Source organism: Hemicordylus capensis, chromosome 5 (genome assembly GCF_027244095.1).
Source record: "Hemicordylus capensis ecotype Gifberg chromosome 5, rHemCap1.1.pri, whole genome shotgun sequence".
NCBI classification, from domain to species: Eukaryota; Metazoa; Chordata; class Lepidosauria; order Squamata; family Cordylidae; genus Hemicordylus; species Hemicordylus capensis.
Genome location: NC_069661.1, coordinates 85,115,578 through 85,141,278, shown reverse-complemented (window position 1 = coordinate 85,141,278; position 25,701 = coordinate 85,115,578). Strand labels below are relative to the sequence as shown.

At 41.7% G+C, this 25,701-nt stretch overlaps 1 protein-coding gene across 32 annotated transcripts in view; it reads right to left on the bottom strand.

Annotated features, from left to right (window-relative positions):
• The window catches only part of TENM3 (teneurin transmembrane protein 3), a 2,371,016-nt gene that overhangs the window by 185,713 nt on the left and 2,159,602 nt on the right, over positions 1 to 25,701 (bottom strand). Inside the window, exon 1 of one of the 32 annotated variants that reach the window (XM_053252638.1) lies at positions 16,205 to 16,234. The exons of the other annotated variants lie outside the window; for them this stretch is intronic. The gene's annotated coding sequence lies outside the window, so the exon portion shown is untranslated. Of the gene's footprint in view, positions 1 to 16,204; positions 16,235 to 25,701 lie in introns of those variants that run through there. 32 annotated transcript variants of the gene reach the window in all.

The following is a 25,701-nucleotide window of genomic DNA, read 5'->3' as shown; positions in this document are numbered from 1 at the left end:
TCCTTTTAGAGTTCCTGTCTGGATTCGGCATTGGGGTCAATAATCTGTGGTGGTTCTGCTTCTGAGTTTCAGTTCATTATGGTGAAAGACTAGCTAGAAAACAAGGTAGATATACTGTACAGGATCAGCAATAAAACCATTTAGTCTTCGCTCTTATTCCACTTCTATCTGACAGGTCTTCCAGAAGGTGGTACCAGGGGGCTTTTAATCCTATCCCATAGCAACTGAGTCGCGGCTACATTATGTCTCCACAGTATTCAACATCTACAGAAACAGTGGGAGATCTAATGAGGAAGTTTGGAGTTGAATGTCGTCAGTATGCTGATAACACCCAGCTCAGTCTCTCTAATCTGAGCTACATATGTTTCAAGGCTTTCTGAACAGGTGCTTGAGTCAGCAATAAACTGGGTGGTGGCTAATAGACTGAAGCTTAATCCAGACATGACAGAGCTGAATGGTCCTTCAGGGTAACATCTAACCTGTCTGGATGAAACTGCAATGCACTCTGTCTAAAGGAAGAGATTTACAGTTTGGGGTGTTGCTTGATCTAGCTTTGTTACTTGATGCCCAAGTGGCATCAGTAATACCCAACATATTTTTTCAGCTTTTTGCTGGTACAACAGCTATGCCCCTACCTGGAAAGAGTTTATCTCATCTCCATTATCCCATGCTCTTGCAAGACCCAGTCAAGATTATAGCAATGTGTTATACATTGGGCTGCCCTTTAAGAGTGTCCAGAAATTACAGCTGGTTCAAAATGTGGTGGCCAGGCTGTGGATTGAGACTAGCCAATGTGATCATATTTGCCAGTGCTGGAAGAGCTGTACTACCAGTCATGAGTTTTCTGGAAAATGTTGAACTGTAATAATTTCTGTAAATATGTCCCATATCCCATGCATTAATTTGCATAAATCTGCATTAATTCCCCTCCTCCAAATGTATACCATAAATTTTTTACTGATGCCCTAAATAGACTTGGCATGCTATTTGACCTATTGTTTAATAAACAAAAATGACCATATGAATTTCCCATACTGCATTTCAAAAGTTTTTCAAGGAGTTCAACTGAAATATTTGATGTGCATGTGTGGCTGGGAAGGAGGGGTGATGGATTTTTAAAAAAAAAAATCCTTAAGTTTAAATGTTATACTGAAGCAAATATATGGAAAGAAATTATCTTATTGGAATACTCAATAAATCAATAAAATCAACATAATAATACATTAATAAAACATATGTACTTTCTTACATAGCTCCTAGTGATAATCACCTGAAAAAAATTAGTTACAACTCTAAAACTTGGCTAACAATGCATTGGCATTCATTAACTTGTCCCTGGTTTTATAAAATAACGACCGACATTCTGACTAGAATTGGATGGATGCAGCACAAGTTCCAGACTACACCTGGAACTGTGCTGTCACTTGGGGGAAGTGACAAGTTTTGGCAGTCTTCCCTTCCCTCTGATGCTCACGGTGTGTCACCAGAATATGGTGTTGCACAATCTCAGGGACATAACTGGTGATGCAGGGTAGACTTCAGAGGAAAGGGAAGTCTGTAATTCGCACACACACACATTCCTAGTCTGGATGTCGGCCAATGATTTAGAAATGGAAAAATTTCCAAAGAAAAATAAACGGGGAAATTTTCTGCAGAAAAATTTCCACTCAAAACCTCTGCTATCAGTTTGTTATAGTAGTTACAAGGTGTTGGATTTAAAATTTAAAGCTCTAAATCAGAGGTTAACTTTTTAGCTCCTAAGAAATGCCCCCCCTTTCAGTTTTCAAGAACGTTATTCTAACTCAAGAGGAAACAAATTAAATTCAGTGCAGAAAATATTTCCCATGGACCACTTGGACCTACCTCATAGATACTGGCGTAAGAACCCCTGCTCTAAATGATTTTGGATCAGAGTATCTGTGTGAATTTTCCCACATCAAACCTGCCCAAACAGCTGAGGTAATCTTCCAAGGCCTTTCTCCTCCAGAGGTGAGGCGGATAAAAACCAGGGAAAGAGTCTTCAGTGGTAGCATCTAAATTTTGGAACTCCCTCCAGGTACTGTACATACAGCTGACACCCTTACTATTATCTTTAGGGCAACAGACAAAGCCTATCCTGCTATCTGAGGCATTTTATGGATTGTTAGCCTTGTTATTATTGTTTAGTTAGCCTTATTATTATTCCCTCCATTTAAGAGAGAATAAAAACTGCAGCAACTTTTAGTGTTGTATTTTGTATCTTTTGTGTTTTTAATTATTGTTGTGTTTTTACCATTTTGTTAGTCGCCTTGATACTAAGTGGATAAGGGTGGATAGAAATCCTTAAACAAACATTAATAAGTAGAAATGGCTTCAGCATTAAAACAATATTATCTGTGACATGTCCCTAATACTCACTTTCTGTTGCAGGATTGCCACACCAATACAAATATATTTTCTGTAGTACATTCCTTACTCCTTCTCAGAGCAAATTCTTTCATCTTAAAAGGAGGCTTCTCTGAGAAGAAAATTCTCACAACGTAGAATAATTCTGTGAAGTGTTATATCTACTATATCAGTAAATTGAATGAAACAAAGATATTTGAAAGCACACTGTAGCTGCCTCAACGTCCTCCTCAGGAATTTAAGGAAAACAGATTCTGATTAATCTCTGGTTTAGCAAACACTATTCTATGGACTTCAGTGAACTGCTTCCCATTAAATTCAATGATTAGGCAGGCAAGCGTTTGGGAAGAATGCCTTCAAATTTGCTATCAAGAGGTTCAATGCCTGGATTGTGCTTTACCTCCAGCACTTTATTACACCATCAGTAGCTAAATTTCAGCATTTAATTTTTTTTAAAGATTATAGCAAATAGCAATTGGTCTTTATTTTGCTATGGGTATAGCATGTGACCATTAAAATTAGTGCTTGAAGACATTTTCAGGGGAAAAAGGGGTTATGGGATTTTGCAAAATACTCCCAAACCCCTCAAAAGGTACATTTCGGGTGGAGTCTGGCTTACTTTGAGAGGGTGGGAAATGTGGCCCCAGTGCCCATGTAACCTGGCTTATGTACCCCGTGCTGCTGGATGCAGTAAATCTACCACACTGCAGCAACACAGGAAGTGTCAGGCTTCTAGGAAGTTTCTTGACCAGGCTGCTGCTGCTGCTGCAGCTGCTACTACTACTATTTATGTATCACTCTTCAAACACAGAAGATCACGAAGTGGTTTAATTAGGGGGAAAATAATGAGAAGATGGTTCCTTGCCTTCAAAGTACTGACAGTCTAAAAAGAAATACAAGTTAGGCACCAGCAACAGCCACTGCAGGTAACAGCGAGATGCTTCTCATGATCATTGGAAAGTGTGCTAAGGGAGCTTAGCCCGTTTTCCATGGACTATGGAAACCACCAGGCTTGCAGGCGAGCCCGGTTTCCCCAAAGCGGGTAACCTGCTTAAATACCCCTCCCCTTAGTCCAGGTTAGCAGAGCAAGTGCTCCGCTAACCCGGGTTTTCCTATTGTGTATTGCTGCGGGATAACCACGGCAACACACAAGGAGACCCCCGTTGGGAGGCTTCAAGCAGCCTTCCGGGCTCTGGGATCTCTGCAGCATTCCCTGCGCACTTGCGTGGGGCATCCTGGAACTTCTGGGGGCCATGCTGCCCCCAATCCCCGCAGCCCCCACTGGCTCCATGACGGAGCCAGCAATTGTGTGGGTGGCCGATCCGGTTGCCCAGGGTGCAGCCTTGATCGTCTTCTCTCCCTGCAAACCTCCTTTTGGCGAGTCTCACTGTTTGTGAGACTCGCCTCAGTATCTACTTTATCCAAACTCCTGCCTCATAGTTCTTGGCTCTCATTCTGCAGCTGTCTGTAGAACAATATTGACAGCCCAGTCGAATATCTCACCAATGGAGATGTTCCCTGTTTTGCTTTTATGATGTGGTAGTTTTATTGCAGCAGAGGTGTAGCAAAGTTTGCGCGGCCCATGTCTAAATTTTTTGGCAGTCCACCATCACTACTCTAACTACCAAAAGATGCTGATGCCATTTTGTGTTTCCAACAGCATTTTGTCTTTCAATATTTTTCCAGATTCCTCCCCCCCTCCAATATTAGGATAGCGATTCTGATAATTTCAATCTGATATAAGCTTCTAAATATCAGATTGGAATGAATGAATGAAATACTTTTTTACAATCATTGATCAGTTATATATACAAACAGAGGATACTGCATTCAGATAAGAAGTAAATCATACAGAATACATCAACATAGAAGCCTTATGTAATAACATCTAAAAAGGACTAGAGGTTAGCTGTTGGTGGATCTTAACAGCAGCTGCACAAAATATGGCAACCTTGTGGGTGGTAGAAGGTTTCTTATCTGCCAGGAGGAGTATGGCGTAAAATTCAGCAGTGTGACCGGGAAACCATGATAGCAAGGGAGAAACAAGACTGCACCGACGATCATTATAAAAAGGACAAAACAACAGCACATGGTGGACAGATTCAACCTCACCTGAGCCACAGGGGCATAACTGACTGACTAGACGGTTTTAAAAAAACCTTCCCGATAAGACCGCTGACGGTAAGGCATCGTATCTTGTAAGGCATCATATCCTGTGATGGCTGGGTAAACAGAAATAGCTAGCAGGTTCCTGGTTGAAGTCACCAAGGCACCCTCTTATGGTCTCCGGGATGGAACTTATATTGTTCTGATGTTCAATGTCCAAGACCCTCTGTTTGAGAATCTCCTTGGCCTGACTGTAATCTAATAATGACAAATGTTCAGCAGAGAGGCCGAGTGATGACAATTTACCCATCAGTGCTTGTGTCCAGGTGGACTGAAACCTATTGGCCAACATAAGAGGGATCAATCCTAGAGGGAAGAAATGTATTCTAAGCCAATAACTGAGGATTAAAATCCATGCTTTTGTTTCCATCCCCTGGAAACCCGTTTCCAACCTCAACACCACACTGGAGATACATCAAGGGGCTCTAAATACTGCTCTTAGATTGGATTATCTCTAGTGGCCTACAGTTAGGGTAGGGGCCCAGTTGTGAGCCATACAAACATTGGGCCAATGATTTAGCAGCAAATAACTTCAGTGCTGCAGGGATAACGTATCCACCTTTGGAGTGAAAACATCTTAATGTTGCTGAAGCACTTCTTTGTGTCTGCTGAGCAACATAGTCCACATGGGCCTTCCATGACCCAGTGGCATGAAAACACACATCCAGATATTTAAAACTATTGATCTGCTCTATATGATGGCCTTCTATATGCCAGTTAAATCTTTTAGGCCTTTGCTGGTCAATTCTGAATAAACTTATAACTAACAAATCTTTTAGGCCTCTTGATAAAGACCATCACTTTGGATTGCTGGAAGTTAATTATCAAGTGGTTGTGCTTACAGTAAGTGGCCAAGAGCCTAAGTGCTCTCCTAAGGCCCACAGGAGTTCGTGAGATGATAGCAGCGTCATCTGCATACAGCAGGATTGGGATAGCTGTGCTTATCCTCAAGATTGAATCAAAGGCTGCTTTGAAATCTACAAAGGCCACATACAAAAAAGACTTACGTTTGTTGCTATATTTCTCAATCAGATGGCATAATACCAGGGTATGATGCATGGTTGACCGCCCTGTTCTAAAACCAGCCTGTTAATCACCCAAAATACCTTCATTTTCCATCCAGTCTTGCAACTTCCGATCAGATGAGAATTATTTCCAATATATCCGATATCCCTGATATTGTGACAATGTCCATTTCAGATATTTCTGACTGTGCAGGCCTAGCAATTACTACTGTTTTAAAAACAAAAGATGGTTTCATTGTCTCTGCATATTTTTCTCTTCTCACAACCACAGACTTTCCCCATCTAGGTACATGAAAAATCTTTCAGATCTTTGATTCTAAGATCTATTTCCTTTTGCACATCTTAACATTAATTCCGCCTTATTCCCAACGCCATTCTACTGTCTAAATATCATCGTTTTTGGAGCCCTGCCAGAATTATCCCATATTTTGAATGTACCTCACATGAAATTCCTTTTCATGACTTGCCTACTGCTCATGTTTTATTGTTGCCTTAGTTTACTATGAGTATGCAAAATCCCTGAGGCCAAATCTACTGTCAGTTACGCTGTCTCGCTATAATGGCTTCAATGCAACAAAACAAAGATTGATTCCCACTCAGGGGGATCTAAATATTCATTACTCAAAATGTTTCAACTAGCCTGCTTTACTACTTAGCAGGACTGTAGTGTCTCTGTTACTGTGAATGTCAGAAACTGGAGACCTTCGAAATAGTTTTTAGCATTCTTCCAGGAAATGCTGACAACCAACAAGGAATATGAACAATCTCACAAGTGGAGAATTATCAACTTTTTTTGATGAAGGTTAGCAAGCTTCAATTTGTGACATTCACTGTAACATCTATGTTCCCTGCTATACTCTAAAGCTCCCTAACAGTTTCCTGCTTGAATTTCTCAGTAAAATTTGATAAAAGATCCTGCTTTATTCACAGTTTATGACTGGGTGCCTTTGTAAAGCAAGAAGACAAAAAATACAATGGTACTTTTCAGAATATCCTCAGTGTTCCAGTGAGTGTATATATTTATACCTACCACATTCTTAGTTTACTCCATTCATTTTATGCCTGATTTCTATGAAAGCTTATGCCATAATAAGCCAGTTAACTTCTATGGAAGCATACAGGGTTGTTGTTGTTTTTTTAATCGCTGTTACAGTATAACATGATCATTTTTTAAAAACCGTTTTAGCATATCATGATGATGTGTGCATTCAACTCCAAGAAAAATAAAAGGTCTGGAGAAGCCAAGATATTTGTTAGGTGTAATTCAATGAAATGTATTTACTTCAAATCCATCTTCTGTAACAGGAATGTATGCGTCAAATATGCAACAGAATAAATGGAGTTCATGCTTTCAGGAAAATTCTCCTACCCTACTCGTGTCTCTTCTTATTTGAGGGCCAAAACCAAAATACATATTTCTGTGTAGATTAGATCAGTCTATTCATACGAACACAGGAACAGCCCTGCTGGATCATGCTCAAGGCCCACCCAGTCCAGCATCCTGTTTCACACAGTGGCCCATCAAATGCCTCTGAGAAGCCCACAGGCATGAGCTGAGAGCATGCCCTCTCCTTCTTGCTGTTGCTCTCCTGAAACTGGTATTTGGGGGCATCAGGTTGACTCAGCCTTCCATCCTTCCGAGGTCGGTAAAATGAGTACCCAGAATGTTGGGGGCAATATGCTAAAATCATTGTAAACCGCTTAGAGAGCTCTGGCTATAGAGCGGTATATAAATGTAAGTGCTATTGCTATTGCTATTGCTATCTTGCCTCTGAGGCTGGAGGTGTCCTATAGCTATCAGACTAGTAACCATTGATAGACCTCTCATCCATGAATTTATCCAAACCTTTCTTAAAACCATCCAAGTTGTTGGCTGTCACCACATCTTGTGGCAGAGAATTCCACAAGTTGATTATGCATTGTGTGAAAAAGTACTTCCTTTTGTCGGTCCTACATTTCCTGGCCTGCAGTGGCATATCTAGGAAAAATAGTGCCTAGGGCAAGCACTGAAATTGCGCCCCCTGTCCAAACATCTGACACCCATCTTTCAGATAACTTTATCATAATATCAGCTGAAAAATACAAGTCAAGCTCGTTAATCTTTTAATATTTCAACAATTATTTAGCAGTGGACGTAGCCAGACCAAAAAATGCTGGGAAACTACAAATTTCAGTATGCTGGGGCTCATGAAATACCCAAATACTATGTGGAGGCGTACTTAGAAAACTAAACAATAGTGTCTGTCTAATTCTCTACTATGCATTGTAGCATCACTATTACAAAAGTTTTTAAAATAAATGGAGAATTTGACTTTTCCCAGATACTCTGAAAATAATTAAAGGATATGCAGAGTAAACTGTGTCACTGTTTGGAATATATTCTAGTATTTCAGAAAGACAGTTAAAATGAGAGAAAGAGAGCAAGAAACTCCCAGTGGGCCTTAATACTAAGGATTTCACACTGATTCAAAGACAAACTCACCATTAGTAGCCATATTATTAAGACATCACATTTAACTCACTCATCACAAGAAACAAAGTAAGAGCAAATGAATACAATCCTAGCTCATAAGCTTCAGCTCATTATTCACAAGCCCTAATTCTCTGTACATAGTGCGAAACTGAATCTGTGTACAGTGATTTATATTATATTGAATTAAAAATAATACCTGTAGTCCCTTCAGGGGGGGCTTCCTAAAGGCTGTGGGGGCATCTGCAAAGGTTCCCCCTCCCCCCGCTGGCTTCTAGGGCCTCGCAGGGACCATTTTAGCATGTGTCGTGGCCATTTTTTTTTATGGCCGCTAAAAACAAAATGGCCACCACTCATGCTCAAATGGCCTCTGCAAGGCCTGGCCTGGCCTAGGGCCTCACAGAGGCTATTTGAGCATGTGCAGTGGCCATTGTGTTTTCAGCAGCCATTTCTAATTTTTTAAAAAATTTTATGAAATGGCGCCCCCCTTCAAGTGGTGCCCGGGGCATGTGCCCTGCCTGCCCCACCATAGATACGCCCCTGCCTGGCCTTGTTTCATTGGATGACCCCTGTTTCTAGTATTTTGAGAGAGGGAGACAAATTTATCTCTGTCCACTCTCTCTACTCCATGCATAATTTTATACACCTCTATCATGTCTTCCCATTGTCACCTCTTTTCCAAACTAAAAATCAGTATGATCCCCATCGCCCATTGAGGTCATCTGGAGAGGTCCATTGCCAGTTACACCAGTACATCTGGTGGCAACTTTGAACCACGCCTTTTCTGTAGCTGCTCCTGGTCTATGGAATGCACTCCCAGCAGATATCTGCAGTTTAGGCTCGCTGCCAGCCTTTAAGAGAGCCCTAAATACTTATTTGTTTGGCCTGGCCTTCCAAGGTTTGTAAAGTGTTTTTTTAAAGCATTTTAATTGGTTTTAAATGGTTTTAATTGTTTTTGAATTGTTTTTATATTGTTTTTAGCACTATGTTTTGAATTGTGTGTTTTTATGTCTTTTTAAAGTTGTTGTACATCCCCAGAGCCTTTGGATGGGGTGGTTTATAAATGAAATAAATAAACAAACAAATAAATTAATTAATTAAAAAGCCCCAGATGCTGTACCCTTGTCTCATAAGGAAGCTGCTCCAGGCTTCTGATCATCTTGGTTGCCCTCTTCTACACCTTTTCCAGTTCTACAATGTCCTTCTTAAGATATGGTGACCAGAACTGCACACAGTGCTCCAAATGTGGCCACACCATAGATTTGTATAAGGACATTATAATATTTGCATTTTTATTTCCAATCCCCTCCCTAATGATCCCTAGGCATGGGATTTTTCAAAGCTGTCACACCTTGAATTGAATTGATTCTTTCAACAAACTGTCAACCACAACCCCAAGATCTCTCTCCTGGTCAGTCACAAACAGCTCAGACCCCATCAGTGTATATGTGAAGTTGGGGTGTTGTTGGTTTTTTGCCCCAATATGCATCACTTCACATTTGCTTACATTTGCCATTTTGTTGCCCACTCCCCCAGTTTGGAGAGATCCTTTTGGAGCTCCTCACAATCTGTTTTAGATCACCACCCTAAACAGTTTAGTGTCATCTGCAAATCTGGCCACTTTGCTGTTTACCCCAACTTCTAGACTATTTATGAACAAGTTAAAGAGCATTGGTCCCAGTTCAGATCCTTGGGGGACCCCACTTCTTACTTCCCTCCATTGTGAAAACTGTCCATTTATTCTTACCCTCTGTTTCCTGTCCTTCAACCAGTTACCAGTTATTCCATGACTGCCAAGTTTATTCGAGGGCCTTTGGTTGGGAACCTTGTCAAAAGCTTTTTGGAAGTCCAAATAAATGGGGCCTGTTTTTATGACCTGTATGATTATACTAAGTCGGTGTCGCTAAGAGTTGCCACTGACTTGACAGCACTTAATCAATCAATGATTATAGATTTTAACATTGTTCTAATTTTTAAATGGTTTTTATTTTTTATTTTGTTTTAACTTGTGCTGTTTTACTGTAAACTGCCCAGAGACATAAGTTTTGGGTGGTATATAAATATGTTAAATAAGTAAGTAAGTTAAATGGTTAACTATGATTTTGCAGCTAGACACACTCCTGTAGAGCGTGATGTGAGAACCCGCACTGTACCAGCAATCTTAGTCCTACTGCCATGGTTAGCTAGGATTAAACTACAATAGGTGTTTATGATCTGATAGTAAATATTGATTGTAGATTTATCATAGTTAACCTCAGAGGTGGGACTACAATCACCAGTACCAGTGTGGGTTCTCCTGTCATGCTACATGGGAACACTCTGGCTCTGCAATCATAATTAACCGTTTAAGTACAATCACACAGATCATAACAGGCACATGGAGTTTTACCAATGAAAGATCTAATTTTGACTGTATAGTTCCCAGTTCTGCAGAAATATTTTCATACTACAACCTATATAAAACAAAACTAAACGAAAAAGACATAACAAAATAAATTGTTTAGTGAGAATACTGGAAGAAAGGATGTCAAGAAGACTTTATGGATGATTCTTATAATTTTTGCAAGCCACCCCAGAAAATACTATAGAACTATACACACATTCTACATTGTTCATTCACGGATATTCAGAAACAGCTAATGGAAAGGTTTTTCTGCTTGTTTGTAATTCACTAAAAATTGGTATACATAGCATTTAGTTCTCTAAAATAAACACAGGCTAGTTGTTGCATTACATTTATCTGGACAACTGTTTATCAGCAACAATTCTAATATCCTTACCATCCAGTTTGAATGCATTATGGATTATACATAAAGGAAATTCCTTTTCAATACTGTTCATCCACATTACAATAGCTCTAATAGTCTTTCCATAGTGTTTTCTTTCAAGGGTTCCACAATGTTTAAATATATTAATCTCCCAGCACACCAATTCTTAGCTTTATAGGAAGCTTGATTCTTTATTATGGAGGAAATATTTCCTTCATGTCAAATGAAGGCTACCATTTTGGCCACTAAAGGCATGAATTGGTCCAATTTACAATTTTTTGGGTTTCTGATATTTAAATTGCCCTAACCTTAACTTTGCACTTAACAGAATTTAAATCCTTAATCTACATATTTGAAATGATGTAATGGAAAAGGCCTCTGAATGTAGTTTTTTAAAAGAAAATATTTTATATTTGAAAATACATTTTGTAAAATGACTTCAGTTAAAAACAGATGCATCTCCTTGTCAATGCCCACATAATGCTAAATACAAATATTCTCTAATTGTGACTACATGTAAACTTTGCAATGATATAATAAATAAAAAATACAGAATAAATTTTACTTCTTTGTTTTCAAACTTCTCCCTTTCTTTTAAAAGATATTTGACAATACGAGATAGAACATAATCCACACAGCTTGTTTAGGCAGAAGGTCCCAGACATTTCAATACTGTATTCTGCCCCCGCCCCCCAAAAGATCTTTTCCTTCCCTTCCTCATTGCAAACTGGTTTAAAAAAAAATCATTAGTAGCTTAACAAGGTGCTCACAGGCACAGAGGAAGAAGAAAGGTTTGCTGTTCAGGCAAAGTGGTTAAAAAAGCCAGAAGATGTACGGGTCATAATGTAATTCTTAAACTGCTTAATGAAGAAATGTGCTAAAGAATTTTACTTATACATTCCAATATTCTCTTCATATTCATTTTAAATATCTAATGTCCTTAAAAAATAGAATGTGGCTTCAAATTATTTTTACAAAAGACAAATGAATTTTCTACTACATGTGTTGTAGCTACAAGGAACCTGTAGTTGTATTGAAAGTTCTGTAGGGTAATACCGTGTTTCCCCCAAAATAAGACAGTGTCTTATATTAATTTCAGGCCCAAAAAATGCACTAGGGCTTATTTTCGGGTAGGTCTTATTTTGCACACACCTCCCCCGCCACGGCAGGCAAGCACAGAACAACTTACTCCGAGGTAGTGCCCCAAGTTTCAACCCCATCTCCTGCCGTTCTCGATCCCTGCGGCCAGCGCGCAGCCGCGAACCCCCGCCTCCCGCCTAGGTCTTATTTTCGGGTAGGTCTTATTTTCGGGGGAGGGCTTATATTAGCGGCACATCAGAAATTACTGCTAGGTCTTACTTTCGGGGTAGGTCTTACTTTCGGGGAAACACGGTACTCTATTTACATGCGGATGACTCAGAAATATAAAATCTAATACAAAGATTTATAGAGACAAACATAATAAAGTCACATTAATGTAATCTTCAAACATTATCCTGAGGTTGGGTTTTACCATTTATAATGAAAAATTTATCCCACGTATTTCAATTTGTGAATGAGTAAAAAAGCATTAAAAGCCTTCAATATTTCACATTAAATGTGATAGTGATGCAGCAAATATTCTAGAAGACAAAATATACTGAATACAATATACGCTAAAAAAGGAATACAATTTGAATGTTTGCAATATCATCGGATTTGGAACATAAGGGGGGGGGACGGACATCTACATGTAAAGACTGCAAGTGCGTTATTTTGATTCCCCACAGAGCTATACTATTATTAGAATGTCAGTCTTTCCACAAATTAGATTTTTTCAATGTCCTGCTGATTTCATAAGCAAGTTGACTTGAAAATGCAAGTATGGCTTTCTCAACTACTAATATTTGTAGTTCATTTGACACTAATATTGTTGTAATACTCCACTTGAAGATCAAATGTAGATGACTGAAGTGTCTATATTATCACAGAAAGCTGTTTTAATTGATAATACCTAGACTAGATTATTACCTTTTACCCCACCTAATCGCATAAATGTTCCTTGTATAACTTTATTTATTTGATTTCTATGCTGCCATCTCAAAAATGGCTCAGGGCGGTTCACATTAAAACAAAACAATTAAAATAAATTAACATTTCAAAACAGAGACTTTAAAACATCACAAAACAATTAACAATTAAAACATTCAACACAGTTTAAAAACTCTGTAAAACCAGGTTACAGCAGATTAAAAACATTTACAACAATTTAAAAATCCTGGAAGGCCAGGCCAAACAGATAGGTTTTGAGGGTTTTCCTGAAGGCCTTGGAAAAGCTGCTGACAGTCTGTGAAGATAATACTGAGCTAGATAGACCAATGGTCTGACTCAGTATATGGCAACTTCCTATGTTCCTAAAGCCAATAATGAATTCAGATTACGGATTTCTGCAGGGATTGCATTCCCCAGCCCAGGAGCAGCTACAGAGAGGGTCTGCCTCTGAGTTGCCATCAGACAAACTGGTGGTAACTGGAGATTGACCTCCTCAGATGACCTTAACGTGCCGTGGGAAGAATGCAGAAGAAGGCACTCTCTAAGGTAACCTGGACCTAAGACATTCAGGGCTTTAAAGGCAATAACCAGCACTTTGTATTTTGCCTGGAAACAGATAGGTAGCCAGTGCAACTGTTTCAAAACAGGCATAATATGGTCTTTCCGTGTTGCCCAGATACCAATCTGGCCACCGCATTTTGAACTAACTGAAGCTTCCAAAATACGTACAAAGGCAGCCCCATGTAGAATGCATTCCAATAGTCAAGCCTGGAGATTACCAGCTGATGTACCACTGTGTTGAGGCTGTCCTCTTCAAGGAATGGATGCAGCTGTTGAATCAGCTGAAGCTGAAAGAAAGCACTCCTGACTATAGCCTCCACCTGAGATATCAGGGTGAGGTCTGGGTCCACGACTACTCCGAAGCTCCATACCTGCTCCTTCCAGGGGAGTGTAACCCCATCCAGCACAGGAAGATCTAACTCGTCCCTCAGATTCTGAACCCCTACAATGAGCACCTACAACTTGCTTGGTTTCAGTTTCAATTTGTTATCCCTCACACAGCCCATTACTGCCTGTAGGCAGGCATTTTGGGAATGAATGCCATTTCCTGATGATGCAGATGAAAAGGAGAGGTAGATTTGGGTGTCATCAGCATACTGATAACACCCAGTACCAAATCTCTTGATATATAAGTATATATCTGTATAAGTGATTTCATGAGAACTACCTGCTAAACCACAGCATTCATTTTTTAAAAATTTTCTCTTACTGCATTGCAACAAATAGCCCTAAGCTGGCTATCTTCAAAATACTGTTCATTCAAGCAACAATCTGTTCTAAACATGTCCTAATCTGTATCTCCATCAAGTCTTGTTTGAGTACTATAGCAAATCACTGGGAAGCCAGCTAAGCCAAAAAATAAGAAGAGGCTATAGGAAAGAAAGAAAGAAAGAAAGAAAGAAAGAAAGAAAGAAAGAAAGAAAGAAAGAAAGAAAGAAAGAAAGAAACAAAGAAACAAAGAAACAAAGAAACAAAGATAGATTTTATTTTTTGTTAGAATGATCTTTGTCTTGGATTTGTCATGACTAGTTAAACAGTGAATACTGCTGAGTGGGGTATAAAATGAGGAGGAACTCCTCTTTCAGAGGCTTTTGGAAACTGCCACATACATGTAATGTACGTGGACCATACTGCATTTTGTATAAGTTTTGTGCACACATGCATGCACGCACACCCACACGTTATTAAATTAACATTCCCATTATGCCTCATGCTGTGTAAGATTAGAAATGTTTCACATTCCCTTAAACCACAGAATCTATAAATCAGAACAGAAAGGCTTCAGACTTTTTGATTTAATTATTTAAATCAAAAATTTAATGATATATGAGGATCATGACACTGTTTACTTTAAATAGTAGTTAAAAGTAAAAATCAAGAAAGATGTGCAGTCCACAGTCCTTGATTTTTCATATTAAACGGAGATCTGATTAAATAATTGCATGAAGCTGCCTAACAACCTCTCATGGCCAACTCGTACAAACCAATACATGAAGTCATACTACAAGTTCATCTGCACTATTTGTCCTCATTGGTTGCAGCTCTCCATGGTCAGTGGGTAGCTCTGCTACTCCAAACCTAAGAGATGCTGGAGAATGAATGCAGGATTTTATTTTATTTTTAACATGAAAAGCATATGCTTTACCATTGAGCTATGGGCCCCTCTGTTAAGAAACCTTGTGGTCATCCTTAAATAGAATTATCCACTGGAGACTGGGATCTACATTCTAAAGGAAATCATTTCTCCCTATTCTATAGCAAAAGGAGAAGGAACAAGTTGGAAGATAAACAATAAGCTGTTAATAACACATCCATCAATAAAAACAAAATTAATCTGATCAAATCCTGATTAGGCCTGTGCAAGCTAAATGAATCATGCATAGCTTAAACCAACAGTGCTTAAACATAACTCTTTGCATTTTAATGTTTTGCTATGCACTGACAAATGTTTCTACTGACTTGGCCTGTGAGAAAAAGTCAAATCTGCAGATCTATCCATTTGCACAAAAGCTCACTGAGCTTGTTTTCATTTCACTACTCTTCATTTGGAGCCAAGTTATTAAAACCATTTGCCTTGAATGATTCTATTTCAAAGCGTCTAGGCAAAATCACTTATCCAGCTTGCCTAATTTAACTATCTGTGGCTGTGGGTGGGTGGGACTACACATACTCCAAGCACTGAAAATGCAAGTGATTACAGAAACTGTACCATCACAACATTATTCAACCTACCATTCATTACATAAAACTAGAATGGATATAGAAGATCCCTTTGCATTTTTAAAAAAGAAGATATACTTCTAATTGGAAAAAATCTTCTCAACATGGAATATTTGAGACTAAAATTTAAAGTAGCATGCCTAACAATGACAAAGTGGATTGTAATGCACCAGAATTACGAATTGGGAGGAACAATTTAGGATTTTGTGAAGTACAGGGAAACCTCAGTATTTGCAGGGGTTCCTTTCCCCGACATTGCTGCAGTTAAGGAAACTACAAATACTGGATCATTGCAGTCAATGAAGTCACTGGGGTTAGTTTCCTGGAGGCTGGTAAAGTGTGGTAAAAGCAGGCCAAAATGGGGGGAACACACAAAATAAAGTGCTCTACCATGGTCTTTGGGACTCCAGCACCTTAGCAATGCTCCCCCCAAATGCCAAAATATGTCCCCGCCCAAAAATGATTTTTTCAGTTTTTTTTAAATAAAATGAGCCACAAAATTGTTCCAGTGACCAGAATGGTGGCCAGAAATGACCTCTGCAGTCAGAACAAAATACCCCTTTTTGTGAAAGGTTTACCTCACATATTCTGAGGTTGGGTGCCAATTACCTGACCACGGATACGCAAAACCGCAAGCAGGGGCGTAAGTATGATCGGGCAAGGGGAGGCAGCTGTCTAGGGGCCCTGGCCTCTGAGGGGGCCCTCCAGAGACATGTCACGTGCCTCCCCTCACCAGCACCTGCTGCAGCTCCTTCAATTTGAATTATTTTATTTTTTTTAAAAAAATTCCCTCCATGTTCGTGTGAGCGCGCCGTATTTTCTTGCCCTCCTTCCCCCCTCCCTTTTCCCTTGTCAGCTCCTCCTCCTTGCCCATTCATTGGCTGGCAGCACCCCACATGATAAAGAAAGGAAAGGCAGGCACATGATTGGGTGGTTCGGCTCTGCTTCCTGGACGCTGATGCCGCCGAGAGCAAGGAAGAGAAGAGGTCAGTTGGAGAGGAGAGCAAGGAAGAGAGGAGGTTTCCCTAAAGGGCGGGGGGAGGAAGGGGAAGCAGAGCGTCGCGAAGGGCCTTTATTCATTTTTAATGGCAACGCTCTGCTCCCCCTCCCTCCCCCCATCAGGAAAACAGAAGTGAAGAGGCACACACAGGGGAAGAGTGACAAGTGTGTGCTTTTCACAGTTCCTTGGCTCCGTTTATCAACCCCCTTTTAACATCCAAGGCTGTTCTTTGACTCTTAATCACTTAACATGCAAAGTTAGGAAAGAGAGTGGAGAAATCACTCAAACATTACAGACCTGTCCTTGGCACATGAGATCCTATGGGTCTTTTAAAAGTATACATGATGAAGGAGAAGAAGCCTCTCTTCCTAGCTCTCCCAAATTGGAGAAAGGTCAGTAGTTGTGCAAGGTTCCATTCATGGTCATTTCATTTCATTTCCTGCATGATTATAATCTGCTTTCTGCCCGTTCTGTATCCCATCCCATCCAGCCTCACATTTATTTGAGATACCTTGCCTCCTGAGATTCCTAATGCCCCTCCCTTCTGTCCTTTAAGAAACTTCTGAAAACTTATCTATTCTGCCAGGGTTTTAGGGGTGTGTGTGTGTTTTCCTCCCACCCCACCCTGCTGCTGTTGTTTTAATTATGTAAACCGCCTCAAGTCTAAGGGAGTCAGGCAGTCAATAAATTTGGTTCTGCTGTGCTGTAATTTACACCTTTTAACTAGTTGGGATAGTTAGCAGAGTCTACATTGGGCCAGGAGGAGAAGAGGAAGGCAGTGATGGATGATGGGTGGTGGTGGGGGCCCATTTTAAAAACTTGTCTCTGGGCCCAAGCCAACCTTGTTACGCCCCTGACTGCAAGTGTTGGACCTGCGTTTAACAAGGTCCTCCTTAGGGATGTGTGAACTGGTTCGATCTAGAATCAGTTCCAAATCAAACCCCGCCTGGCTCAAAGGTTCTAGGTCGAGCCCGGAGTCCAAAATAAAAAATAGAGCCTATCCTAGGTCAAACCGGACTGAGCCCAGCGCTAATAGCCATTAATAGACTGAGCCATTTTTAGAAAGGCGGTATTATATAAGGTAAATAAAATAAATAAATAATTTTTTTAAAAAGCTGGTTCTAGCAGGCTTGAGCCTCCATTTTGAGTAAAAGAGAGATTGTCATCCATTTTGTGGGAGAGCGATTGGCTGTGCTGCGGACCCCCGATTGGCCAGACTGGCCCTTTGAGTGGCGTTGGCAGTGTGTCACTCAGTGACACTTGTCACCCTATTGGCCAGAGGTGAGGGACAAAGATGGATGCTCCAGGAGGGTTATTCAAAGTAAATTAAAAAACCACCTTGTGCTTTTTCTGCTGCTCTGTGCTGCTGCTTGTGTCTCACTCTGCTGCTAACTGATGAGCTCATACTACTGCTGCTGCTGCTTCAGAAATCGGTAAGGCAAGCTTCCCTTGCTTGTGGTGGTCTCCAGAGAGAGGTTTGAATGACTCCTGCTTCCCCGCCACTCAACTTTTTAAAAAAATTTTTTTAACAGTATTTAAGTATTTTATTTCCTGGCTGCCTCTTATGTAGTGTGCTTGTTTCAACTGTAGTAATTGATTGCTTCCTATTTATTTATATATATTTTATTTTTATTTAATTTTTACATTTATATCCCACTCTTCCTCCAAGGAGCGTGTGGTGTACATGGTTATGTTTACCGTCGTAACAACCCTGTGAGGTATGTTGGGCTGAGAGGAAGGTGACTGGCCTAGAGTCAGCCAGTGAGTTTCATGGCTGAATGGGGATATGAACTTGGGTCTTACCAACCCTTAGACAGCACTCTAACTACTACACCAGCACACTGCATGTCTGTCTCTCTCTGGGGAGTCTATTTTCAATTTTTTTTTAAAGCCAATATTTAAGATTTTATTTCCTGGCTTAATTAATAGTTTCCTATTTATTTTATTTTATTTTATTTTAACATTGATATCTCACTCTTTTTTCAAGGAGCCCAGAGTAGTGTACATGGTTACGTTTATCCTCACAACAACCCTGTGAGGTAGGTTGGGCTGAGAGATAAGTGACTGGCCCAGAGTTACCCAGTGAGTTTCATGGCTGAATGGGGATTTGAACTTGGGTCTTTCCAGTCCTAGACATCTTAAAATGTCTAAAATGTCATTTTAAAGAATTGCTTTGTTTTATAAATGTTGCTTTTTAAATGCTTAGCTTGCTTTTTCTGAAACACCTGTGTCTAAATGTTTTTTCTGTAGTTTGTGTTGGTGGTATTAGTAGGTTTGTGGTTTGCAACATGTTTGTAGTGTTGGCTTGTTTGGTTTGCTCCAGCAGGTTTGCAGTCTTCTGTGGCTACTGCTTGTTAATTTGGATTATGCCTTCTTGTCTTGGTCAGGTGAGATTTGCAGTTTTCAGATAGGTTTGTGGTTTGCACGTGGTTTGTGGTGTCTCTGTAGCAAGTTTTGTGGTTTTAGGCTAGGTCTGTAGTGTTCTTGTAGTTTTTATTTTGGTCACTTGGGTGGGTTTTGTGACTTTGCATTGGGTGTTTGGTCTGGTGGCGCAGCTAGGGGTTTCAAAGTAGGGTGGTTGGTTGGTGGGGTGGGCCCCCATGGGTGCCAACTAGTGTTGAATTCTCTGATAGCCCATAGATTCCACGTAGGGATTCATTATGTAGAATCTATGTGACATCAATAAAATCCAATCCCCTTTACTCCCTATGAAACAAATAATAATTTTTTAAAAATAATAATAATAATAATTAAAAATCGCCCTTTTGACTGATTGCTTTGGGGCTTGGGTGGTAGGCCCATGGGGGCCTACCACACACCCTACCTTGGCACCTCTGGGTGCTACCAATAGGGAATAATGGGCCAGTCGGAGCCCCATTATTCCCTGTAGAGAACCTTTTAGAACTGGTTCGGGGGGGGTGTAATTAGAACTGAACCATGGGCCAGTTCTAACAGTTTAGAACCAGAGCTGGTAGAGCTGGTTTGAGTTTGGTTCTAATTAGAACTGAACCACAAAAACCGGTTTTGTGCACATCCCTAGTCCTCCTGTATCTAACATTCCTGATACACAAGTGGTTGTTGTGCCAGCATATCCACTACATTGTAGCACCTATATTGGTGAAGGGCCCAAAACTGGGTGGCAATGGGGGTGTGCCAGAAGTGTGACGTGTAGAATGGAATTGTGCCAAAACCTAGACCTTACTCCCAGCCCGTACACTGGCATAGTCATGAAAATATTCTACTGAATCTAGCAGTGCCAAAATATCCTGCATGTGCTTCTTCCTCCTCTGTTCACTCTATCATGACAGAGGATGCAATTAACAACAAGAACAAAAACGCGTGTATACTGCTCTTCAATAAAAGTTTCCAAAGTGGTTTACAGAGAGAAATAATAAATAAATAAGATGGCTCCTTGTCCTCAAGGAGCTCACAATCTAAAACCCCCCACACAAGACAGACACCAGCAACAGTCACTGGAGGTCCTGTGCTGGGGGTGGATAGGGCCAGTTACTCTCCCCCTGCTCAATAAAGAGAATCACCATGTTAAGAAGGTGCCTGTTTGCCCAGTTAGCAGGGGTTAAGACTAAGATGACTGCTGCAAATATCTCCCACATCTCTTCCCTCCACATTGCCTTCAGCATTTTCAGCTGTGTCCTGGCTAAATTGCATTGGATAACCATTCCATCTCTTCAACAGTTAAGAGCTTAATAGGAGAAAATAGACTTTCTTGCCCTGCTGTCCATGAAACCCAGCATGCAGGTAAGTTCTCTCTTGGTGAGCTCTCTCTTGGAGCATAAGGCATTCCATTCCGGTAATTGGAGCCAAACGCTCATGACTCCCTTTGCTTTGAAGGATCACAGTCTGGCCAAATGAAGCACAATAAGTAGTCACTGCTCACAGAATTCCATAGCAACTTCCCACAGGGGAGGAGTAAATATTGCCTCAGTCACTGAAGCCTCTAACCCAGGCCTGCTCAACTTCGGCCGTGCTGCAGATGTTGGCCTACAATTCCCATAATTCCTGGCTATTGGCTGCTGTGGCTGAGAATTATGGGAGTTGTAGTCCAAAAACAGCTGGGGGGCCTAAGTTGAGCAGGCCTGCTCTAACCCAACAGGGGACACCTATCATGCATCAAGAACTACAGATCATGTGTTGAAACTACTGGCCACTGTTTTTTTACTCTTTTTCTCCCTTTGCTTTCCTGAGGCTGATGTCCACCCTGCAGAGGACATGACTTTCTACATGCCCAGTGCCATGCAGACCATAAGAGAGACCTACAGCATAACCAGTAGTAGCGACCAGGGAACTTCCAGACACTCATCTGTAGAACTGCCAACTTGCTTCATTCCAGAAAGTCTCTTGCACTTTTGCAGGCAACATGAAAGGTATTACTGTACATTCTACATGCAGGGGGGTAGTGAGACCCCTGGGGACCCAAGGACAAAATGTTTGGAGGGGAGCCCTTCTATTGAACACGCAAAGCATGCGAGTGCCCCAAGTCACACCCCTTGCATCTGACATCAGACGCAAGGAGCGGGGCAACAAACAACTCCACCCGCCCACCCATGCTCTTGTTCCACTGCTGCTGCTTATCTTCCCCCGCTAAGAGTGCAGGCTGGGCCTGGCCTCTCCTCTCTGGGTGGGCGCTGTGACTGGGCCAGGTCCCTCTTTTCCACCCGACCAGCGTGCCTCTATTTCTCTTGCCAGCCGGCTGAACTATTCTGACTATTGACATTGCATGCCTGTGATGTCACGAGGATGCGACCTCCATAGTCCATCTTGGCAAAGAGGCACCTTTTAACGTGGTGATTCTCTTTATTGAGCAGGGGGAGAGTAATTGGCCCTATCCACTCCCAGCACAGTATCCCCAGTGACTGTTGCTGGTGTCTATCTGATGTTTCTTTTTAGATTGTGGGCCCTTTGGGGACAGGGATCAATCTTATTTATTTATTATTTCTCTGTGTAAACTGCCATGAGCCATTTTTGGAAGGGCAGTATAGAAATCAAATCAAATCAAATCAAATCAATCAATAAATAGTCCGAACTGCATGGGCACACAGTTCAGCTGGCTGGCAAGAGAGAGAGAGAGGCACACCAGCTGGCCAGAAAGGAGACGTCCACCTGGCCCACCCACAGAGCCAGCTGCCGCCACTGCAACAAGTGCAAAAATAAGAAGCGACGGCAGGGCAAGAGCACGGCGGGGCAAGGGCAGTCTGGTCCGATCTGCTTGGGGGGCCCCTGACCCTCTGGACCCAGGGACATTTGTCCCTCTTGTCCAACGGGCGCTACACTCATGACTCCATGGTCTGTTATGCAATAATCAAAAGCACAGGAATCCTGCTGGAGTGAGAAGGTTAGCAGCACATGTCCACAGACCACAAAGAAAAAGAGAAAGGGTGCTGAACAGGAGATACACGGGGGGGGGACACCAAGATTCAAACATCAAAGGCCATGAGGCACTATAGATCCCCAACTAGAAGAAACAGGATTCTGACTACCTTCCAACAGTGCAATCCTTGGTGTAGCAGCAGCAGCCTTCTTCAGGTACCCTAGGATCACCTTCAATGAACATCTCAAAATATTTAACAAGTTGTTCTAGTAAGAACTAATCTGCCTACTTTCCTTTAGCTAGCCCCACAATTAGACTTAATTTGGTCCAAATTGGTTAGGCAGTTCATAAGTTAGCCCACTTGTTCCTCAAATGTTCATGCATCAACCATGTTTAATAGGGAAGGATAACATCATCACAAACTATGCATTTAAGGTGTTATATGTCCCCACAACTGTTCCAAATTTACTTTTCTCCACACCTTTTAAAAAGTTGCATAAATTAAAACATAGAAAGAGGGAATTGCAACAAAGAACAGTCGTTTCGATGTATATACGTCAGCTTCAGTGTTCTGTATCTTACTGTTTAAAATCCACACTTATATACAAGACCTTTCCCCAATCTAATTAAACACCTGGGTAATATATTAAAAATGGGGGAAGGGAGAAGAGGAAAAGATTGATGACTCACAGCTATGCCTGGTTATAGCTGACAGTGAGAGAGAAAAAACCTGGAAAAGGGAGGGTATGACACAAAAATGTGATTTACATCCTTTAATGGTCTGTGTACTTTAAGATTTCCGTCATTTCTGCAGGGTCTACGAAGGAGGTGTCCAGCAATCCTTCTTGCAGTATTAGGTTGGATCCATTTCAATCTGTGATTCCTGAGGATATGGACAAGCTGCTTGGAGCGGTGCGGTCCACCACTTGTTCTCTGGACCCATGCCCGACTTGACTGCTTCGATCTAGCAGGGAGATTATTCGAGGAGGCCTGGTGAATATCATAAATGCATCGCTGAGGGAGGGTAAGGTGCCTCCATGCTTGAAGGAGCCAATAATTAGACCGTTTCTTAAGAAGCCTTCCCTAGATCCCTCGGTGATGGGTAATTATAGGCCAATCTCTAATCTCCCTTGGTTGGGCAAGGTGATCGAGAGGGTGGTGGCTGACCAGCTCCAGGCGGTTTGGGAGGAAACTGATTATCTAGGAGAGGAGAGCTGGTCTTGTGGTGGCAAGCATGACTTGACCCCTTAGCTAAGCAGGGTCTGCCCTGGTTGCATATGAAAGGGAGACTTGATGTGTGAGCACTGTAAGATATTCCCCTCAGGGGATGGAGCCGCTCTGGGAAGAGCAGAAGGTTCCAAGTTCCCTCCCTGGCTTCTCCAAGATAGGGCTGAGAGAGATTCCTGCCTGCAACCTTGGAGAAGCCACTGCCAGTCTGTGAAGACAATACTGAGCTAGATAGATCAATGGTCTGACTTGGTATATGGCAGCTTCCTATGTTCCTATGTAGACCCATTTCAAACTGGCTTTAGAGCGGGCTATGGGGTTGAGACAGCTTTGGTTGGCCTGATGGATGACCTATACCGGGGAATCGACAGAGGGAGTGTGACTCTGTTGGTTCTCTTGGATCTCTCAGCGGCGTACGATACCATTGACCATGGTATCCTTCTGGATCACCTGGTGGAGTTGGGGATAGGAGGTGCTGCTCTGCAGTGGTTCCGCTCCTATCTCTTGGGCAGATCCCAGATGGTGGAGCTTGGTGACAGTTGCTCTTCTCAACGAGAACTGTTATATGGAGTCCCTCAGGACTCCATTCTGTCACCAATGCTTTTCAATATTTACATGAAACCGCTGGGTGAGGTCTTCAGGAGATTTGGTGCTGGGTGTTATCAGTATGCTGATGACACCCAAATCTACTTCTCTTTTTCATCTGCATCATCAGGAAATGGCATTCATTCCCTAAATACCTGCCTACAGGCAGTAATGGGCTGGATGAGGGATAACAAATTGAAGCTGAATCCAAGCAAGACGGAAGTGCTCATTGTAGGGGCTCAGGATCTGAGGGATGAGTTATATCTCCCTGTGCTGGATGGGGTTACACTCCCCCAGAAGGAGTAGGAACGCAGCTTGGGGGTACTCCTGGATCCAGGCCTCACTCTGGTATCTCAGGTGGAGGCTGTGGCCAGGAGCGCTTTTTATCAGCTTAGGCTAATTCGACAGCTGCATCCATTCCTAGAGGAGGATGACCTCAGAACAGTGATGCACCAGCCGGTAGTCTCCAAGCTTGACTACTGTAATGCACTCTACATGGGGCTGCCTTTGTATGTAGTTCGGAAACTTCAGTTAGTTCAAAATGCGGCAGCAAGGCTGGTCTCCGGTGCAACATGGAGAGACCATATTATGCCTGTTTTGAAACAGCTGCACTGGCTGCCAATATGTTTCCGAGCAAAATACAAAGTGCTGGCTATTACCTTTAAAACCCTGAATGGCTTAGGTCCAGGTTACCTTAGAGAGTGCCTTCTTCGGTCTGATCCCCACCGCATGCTAAGATCATCTGAGGAGGTCCGGCTCCAGTTGCCACCAGCTTGTCTGGTGGCGACCCAGAGGTGGGCCTTCTCTGCAGTCGCTCCTGGACTGTGGAATGCATCCCAGCAGACATCCGTAATTTGAATTCTTTATTGGAATTTAGGAGAGCCCTAAAGACCTACCCGTTCAGCCTGGCCTTCCAGTGGCCTTAAATTGTTTTAAAGGGTCTTTGATGTTTGTGAACCGCCCTGAGCTATTTTGTAAGGGTGGTCTAAAAATTGAATAAACAAACAAACAAAGAAAGAAAGAAACAAATTTCTTGTTTGTCATTAACCTCTGGCTGTAGCATACAGGCATGTGCGAATCGATTTGGTTACAAAACGATTTGTACCCGAATCTGTTTGGAGCGATTTGTGGACAAAACAAATCATCCCTGTGCTAGCTGGCCAGATTAGGGTCCAAAACAAATCACCGAGATTTCATACAAGATAAATTTGTAGATTCAGACATCCATTTTGTGGCAATCTCTCTTGCAGTCTCCATTTTGTGTCAGGATTTTTTTTTAAAAAAAAAATTCCGCCTGCCCAAGCTTTGGATTGGTGCCTTACAGTGTGCAATGATTGGCTGGCAATTCCCCTCTGGTTCCAGATTGGCTCGTTTCCATTCAGATCTTGCCAGGGGTGACTGACCCCACAGGGGAAGGGTCAAAGAAGAGACAAGCGAGGGGGGAGTTTGAAGGAGGGATTTTCAAATATACAGCCACCTTTCTGCCTCTGGGAGAAGAGAGAGAGAGAGAACGCGCACGCTAGAGGAGCCTTGCCTGCCTACTGCCTGGAGTGAATTCTCTGCCTTTTTGTTCCTGCTTTCCTGGTGGAGGAAAAGAGAAGACAATTTTTTCCTACCCCCTTCCTGCTGCTGAGAGAATCATTGCTTGTGCCTGCTGTCTGTGCGAATCGATTTGGGTACAAAATGATTTGTATCCTTTGTATCCAATTCCTCTTGTTTCAGGATATTTGTGGCCAAAACAAATTGCCCCTGTGCTAGCTGGCCAGATTCGGACCCAAAACAAATCAGGGGTGATTCAATTTAGGTACAAATCAAATTGAAAAAAATCAATTAGTGCACATCTCTAGTAGTTCATCCAGATATAATGCTTCCCTTATCTTTCTTTTAAGTGTACAATGTTCAGATTCGAAAATGCTTACTTTGAGAGGCATTGT